Source organism: Chiloscyllium punctatum, chromosome 28 (assembly GCF_047496795.1).
Source record: "Chiloscyllium punctatum isolate Juve2018m chromosome 28, sChiPun1.3, whole genome shotgun sequence".
NCBI lineage: Eukaryota > Metazoa > Chordata > Chondrichthyes > Orectolobiformes > Hemiscylliidae > Chiloscyllium > Chiloscyllium punctatum.
The window spans coordinates 69,403,705-69,410,346 of NC_092766.1; positions in this window are offsets into that span (position 1 = coordinate 69,403,705).

The window sequence follows — 6,642 nt, forward strand, 5'->3', positions numbered from 1 at the left end:
AGGCATGACCTGCCCTTCACAAAACCATGCTGACTATCCTTGATCACATTATTCCTATCCAGATGTTCATAAATCCTATCCCTTACAATTCTTTCTAAGACTTTGCCCACAACAGAAGTGAGACTCACTGACCTATAGTTTCTAGGTCTGTCCCTACTCCCCTTATTGAACAAGGGGACCACATTCGCTATCCTTCCGTCTTCTGCCACTATTCCTGTAGACAACGACGACATAAAAATCAAGGCCAATGGCTCCGCTATCTCCTCCCTAGCTTCCCAGAGGATCCTAGGATACTGGTTACTCTGTGACCCTACTGGTTACCTCCTGTCTAACTGATTGAGACTGATTTATCCTGAGTGCCTGCTTCCTGTATGATACCCTCTCCTTCCCCATTCCTGTGCAACACAGTCGAAGGGTTGAATAAGAACAAGGAGTATCTGTGAGGAATCCAACCCCTCAATGAGGTTGATGTCAACGCTGCCTCTGTTCCACTTTCCTGCCATCTTTCCATTCCAAACTCTAGTCTCTTGTTGTAGATTGCGCCACATGAAAAAATATCCACTCCACATCTACACTTTCAATTACCTTTAGCATTTCACAGCCCTCAATGAGCTCTCCTTTCATTCTTATAAACTGGAGAGTATCGGCCTAAACTGCTCAATTTCTCTTCATAAGACAAACACTTCAAATATGGAATCAATCTGATGAAGCTCTTCTGAATTGCCTCCAATGGAAATACCTCATTCTGCAGGACACCCAAACTGTACTCCAGTTGCAGCCTCACTAATTCCTTGCATAGCTACACCAACACTCCCTACCTTTCTACTCTATCCTTTTATAAATAAACACTGAAATTATGCTTGTATTGCTCATTACTTGCAGTACCCACAGGCAGGTTTTCTGTGATAAGCAAGCAGACACCCAGATCCCTCTGCACCAAAGCACTTTGAACTTTCTCTCCATTTAGATAATAATTTGTCTTTCTATTATACTGGCCAACTTGAATAGCCCCATATTTATTCACTTTAATGTTCCTTGCCAAATGTTGACCCATTCACCCAAACTATCCATATAGTTTTAAAATCTCTTGCATTATCATTCTGAAGTAATTTCCCACCGATGCTAGTGTCATCTGAAAATGTGGCATCGTATTTTCTATCCCATCAACCGAGTACAGTAATACCATCAATTGCAAATGGTTGCAGCATGAGTACTGAAATCAATGGCACCCCACAAATTGCATTTGCCAAAAGAAAATGACACATTTATTCCATCTGACTCCATTTTGTTGGTTAACCAATCCTCCATCCAAGCCAATAAATTACTCCTAAACTGATGCTGTCTGATCTTACCATTTACTCTTTGGAGAAGCGACATATCCGATGCCTTCAGGAAGACCAGATATGTTCCATCTCCAGGATTCCCACTATCCATATTGTTAGTGACATCTTCAAATAACTCAAGCAAACAATTCAAACACGATTTAGCCCTGTAAAACCATGTTGATTCTGATGGATTGTGGTTTAACTTTGCAAATGTCCTGAACAATGGACTCTAACAATTTGTCTTAAATTACAATAGTTTATTGTTACACTTTAGTCGCTAATGTATACCATTATTATAATTCTTCCCTTTTGAAAACCTTCACGTTTTCTTTGAATTCCTGTTTAATGGGCACACGTTTTTAAGAGATCTGCTCCAATTGCTGCGTAAGGGGTATGTGTGGCTGAATGGACTCATCATCCTGCTGGTGTACAAAATCGATGGGCTAACGTCTTTCTGGTGTTCCCATGTTGTCGTCTCCAAGGTCAGATTGACCTCCTCCTGTTGATGCTTTCGAGGATTGGGAGATTATGGAATCTTCCTGTTGCTGAGTAACATTTTGAGGAACTTATGGGTCTTCTCATATTTCTCCATAACAGGTGGAAACACTGAATGGTCTCCTCATGTATACCGGAGATGGGAGTGTGGGAGTGATTGGTCTTCTCTTGTTCCCATACAACAGACACGTGTCAAAATTACCTTTTCCTTTCTCATGAAAGAAGTCTCAGATAGTTTTTATCCGTATCCAATTCCCTTGCAATAGGCTCGGTGGGTCTGAATGGCCTCCTATTATCCCAGTGTAACAAATCTCCATTCACTGTGTGACCTCTTCCAGTTCCTATGTTACAGACTTGAGGAGGCTGAATGGACTGATCTTGTTGCTGTTTAACAGGATACTGGTGCAGCATGGCCTACTGTTATCGGCTCGAGTGGCTGATTGGCCTCCTTCTGTAAATATATATCAGGCTCCAGGGACTGAGTAGCCTCATCCTGCTTTGACGTAACAGGTTCGAAGGCCTGAATATCCTTCTGTTGTTCCTGTGTAACAGGATAGAGAACGGAATGGATTCCTCCATTATCTGTGTAATTCACTTCACTTGTTGACTCCTTCTGCCATTTATGTTGAAATAAGATCATCCTTTATTTTTGTAAACTCCAATGGCTACTGGGTCAAACTGATCATCCTTTCGTTATAAGCTGGCACCTTCATTGCAGGAATCAGTTGAGGGAACCATCTCTAAGCTGCCTCCAATATAACAACATCCTTTCTTCATAGAATAGGCTAAATCTGTACACACTACTCAAGATGTGATCTCTCTGTACAGCAGCAGCAACACTTTCCCAGCCTGCTGTAAGGTTCCCACCCAGGTTAGAGCAGTCTCAGCTCTCTGGGGGAAATACAGAGCATTGTTGGAAGATCATTGTCCTTCTCTACTCCATCAGCATAACGGGAGACCTGGAAAAATTAAAGTTGGAGAAGATCATAAATGATGTGGCAAGATGATCTCTGTCATTAACATCCCCAGAGCCCACGTCGCTCAGATTCCACAGAATCTAGTCAGGTGGAGCACAAAAACAGCAAGGAGGAGCAAACATTGATGGGAGTTTTATATCCAAATGAAAACTGCAATACAAATGCTGGACATGTTATAAAACAGGAAATGAGATATACACATTTGTGGATACTGCAGTAATAATGTACTGTTTACATTATATCGAAACTGTGTTAACCCAATTGAATGCTAATGCTGGGAAAAATGGATTTCATGACCACGTGTGAGATGGTTTGCATGAACACTATGTCGAGCACTGAGCTCGAGATCAGGTTATTTAGGAATTGGTGTTGAGTGATCAGCAGAGCTAATTGACAATTTTGCTGGAAATGACCTTTTGGGAAGAGTGACCACAATGTATTGGTTTTCTTTTATGCTGTTTGAGTACACAACAGGTTTTGTTTTATTTGAAGTAACCGTTATAAATCTGAGTCATGCAAGCCATGAAGGTGTGAGGAGAAAGTGGGGACTACAGATACTGGAGATCAGAGTCGAAGAGTGTGGTGCTGGAAAAGCACAGTCAGGCAGCATACAAAGAGTAGATAAATCGATATTTCGGACATAAGCCCTTCATCAGGAATGAAGCTTCTGGGCCAAGGGGGCTGAGAGATAAATGGGAAGGGGGTGCGGCAGGGGGGAGGTGGCTGGGCTTGTGATAGGTAGATGAAGGTGGGATTGAAAGTGATAAGTGACGAAGGGAGACAGAATGCCTCATCTACTACATCCATTAAACCCAATGTAGTCTTCTCTACATTGGCGAGGCAGGAGGTCAACTTGTGGATCATTTCCGAGAATATCTCTAGCACGGCCAATTGAATAAATCCATCATCTTGTGGCTGAGCTCTTTAACTCCCCTTCCCACTCTGCCAAGTACATGAGGATCCTGGGCCTGCTCGATCGTCAAATCCAAGCCACCAGAAGCCTGGAGGAAGAAAGCCTCCTCTTCTGCCTTGGGACCCTCTAACCACAGGGGATCATAGTGGATTTCCCCATTTCCCCATTTCCCCTAATTCCACGTTATCCTACTCCAAACTTCCAAATCAGCAGCGCCCTTTTGAACATTCCTATGTGTCCACCTTCCTCCTTATCAGTCTGTTCCACCCTCCTTCCTCTCTGATTATCACTTTCAAACCCACCTTCATCTACTTATTAGATGAAAGGAGGCAGCTTACAAAAAAGCCAAGTGTTGCTGTAAGCCAGTGGATTCAGAGAAATGTAGGACCCAGCAAAGGATGACCAAGAAACTGAGAATAAAATCAAAAAGAGAAAAAGCGTGCAAATGAAAGAAAAACATAAATACTGCTAAAAAGCGTCTATCGATGTATGAAAAAAAATAAAAACAAGGTCAAATGTGGAACAGTTGGTGTGCAGACAAGGTAATTTATTGCAGAAAACAGTGAAATCGCTGGGAAAAGAAACAGTTTCTTTGTGTCTATCTTCATGGAAGAATGCCCAGAAATTCTCCCAGAAATACCAAGTGACCATGGGACTTGTGTAAGTAAAGTCTAAGGGCATTCTTATCAGCGTTGGGGTTATCTTTGAAAAGAAAGCTGGATTGAGTATTTATAAATCTGACAGACTAGATGTACTTCATACAAGAATTTCAGAAAAGTAGCAATAGACATGTTGAGTGCATCGCGGATTGTCACTTCATTTTCCGACACATTCCCGAAAGGCATTTAGCCAATCTGGATAAGGCAAAGATTATAAATATTATCCAACAGTTTAAGAAAGGATGGATTTGGAGAATGTAAACTACAGACCAGTTATCTTGTCATCCGCAGTCAGGTATCTGTTGGACTCGATTATAAAAAAAATGCTTCTAGATATTTAGAAGGTAATAACATAACTGGGGAGTGTGAGAATGTACCGATGGAAGGAAAACCAGAAGTGGCAAACATTATTTTGAGTATTTTGAAGATGGTTCTTGTGGACATAGGCAATGAAAAACCATTGGATAACGTACAGTTGGATATTGGTGAGCATTTTTTAAAGAACTCACACAGCAAGTTCATAAGAAAAATTAAAGCGAGAGGTATTGGGAAGAACATATGCAAATGGGAAGTAAAAATTAGGTTTACATTCATGTGAATGTAATTGGAAGATAGGGGATGTCGTGCACCAGTTCCATCGAGCTTTGGTGAGACTAAACGTAGACTATTGTGTATCGTTCGGAGTCCCAATCTAAGAAAGAATATACTGACTAGAGAGGAACTGCAAAAGGTATTATCCAGATTAATCCATAAAATGGCAAGATTGTCTGATGGGGAACCTCAGCCTGTAATCTCGAGTTTCAAAACATGAGAGTTTATTGTGGTGAATCTTAGAAACATCGAAAGGACTGAATAACAGAGGGACATGGAGAAGTACAAGCAGGCGAGATAAGGGAGAATCCCACATATTCCACACGGACAAGTACAACAGAATAACCAGCAAATAGCTAGTGTCCATTAGAAACCAAGTGGCAATCTGTGTGTCAAGCTGGAGATCATTGATGGATTGTTACATGAGACCTTCACATCGATTTTACTTGGAAGAAGGAGGAGGCAGGTTCAGAATTCAAGAAGACATTATTGAACGCTTGGAAAGCTCTTGAACAGGATGATGTAAAACATGAGAAAGGATTTGAGGCTTTGTTCTGTACAAATTTGGACCAATCTCCATGTCTGAATGAGTTGTATCACAGGCGGCTGTTGGGTCGAAGGAGGAAAGACCCTGACTGGATATTTTAATTAGAATCTGACCATAGGGGAGGTGCCAGAGAACTGGAGAACTGCTAATATGATTCCACTTCACAGTAAGGGTGGGAGAGATAGACCAAGGAACTATAGGCGAGTGAGTATTAGATCACTGTTAAGGAAACTACAGGATAAAATAGGGAAGGAGAAAATCGAACTCCATACAGAGTCACAAGGTTTGATCAGGGATAATTATCATGACTTTATCAGAAGGAAGTCACATCCAATAGATTTGATTGAATTAGTTTGAGGAGATCGGTTATATAGATTTGAAGGAAGGCCTTTGACAAATTTCCACCTGGGAAACTGAAAAATAAAGTAAAATCTCACAATATGATGGATAACTTGACAAGTTACAATGAAAATTATCTTAGTGGCAGGAGGCAGAGGGTGGTGGGAGAAGGCTGTTTGTGTGACTGGAGACCAGTGTCCCCTGGTGTACCACAGGGATCAGTGCTGTGTCGCTTATTGTTTGTGTTAATAATAACAAAATATAGATCTGAATGTGGAGGGGGTTTGGTGGAGTGTGGGGGAGGTGTGATAAGTAAGTATATGTTTGACATAAAGATTGACCGGTTGGTTCACAGTGAGGAGGAAGGCCTTAAGTTACAGGAAGATCCAAATGGAATGGTCGTATGGGCAGATCAATGGCAGATGGAATGTAACCCTGATAAATATGAGGTGATGCACTTTGGGAGAAGGAACCAGGCAGGGGACGACTCAATGAATGGCAGCACACTGGGAAGCTCATATTGTGCTTCTCCACACATCCCTGAATGTGACTGGACAGGTTAATGCTTAAAAATGTGTTGCTGGAAAAGCGCAGCAGATCAGTCAGCATCAAAGGAGCAGGAGAATCGATGTTTCGGGCAGGTTCCTGAAGAAGGCTTATGCCCAAAACGTTGATTCTGCTGCTCCTTTGATGCTGCCTGACCTGCTGCGCTTTTCCAGCAACACACTTTTTAAGCTCTGACCTCCAGCATCTGCATTCCTCACTTTCTCCTGGGCAGGTAAATGGACTAGTTAAG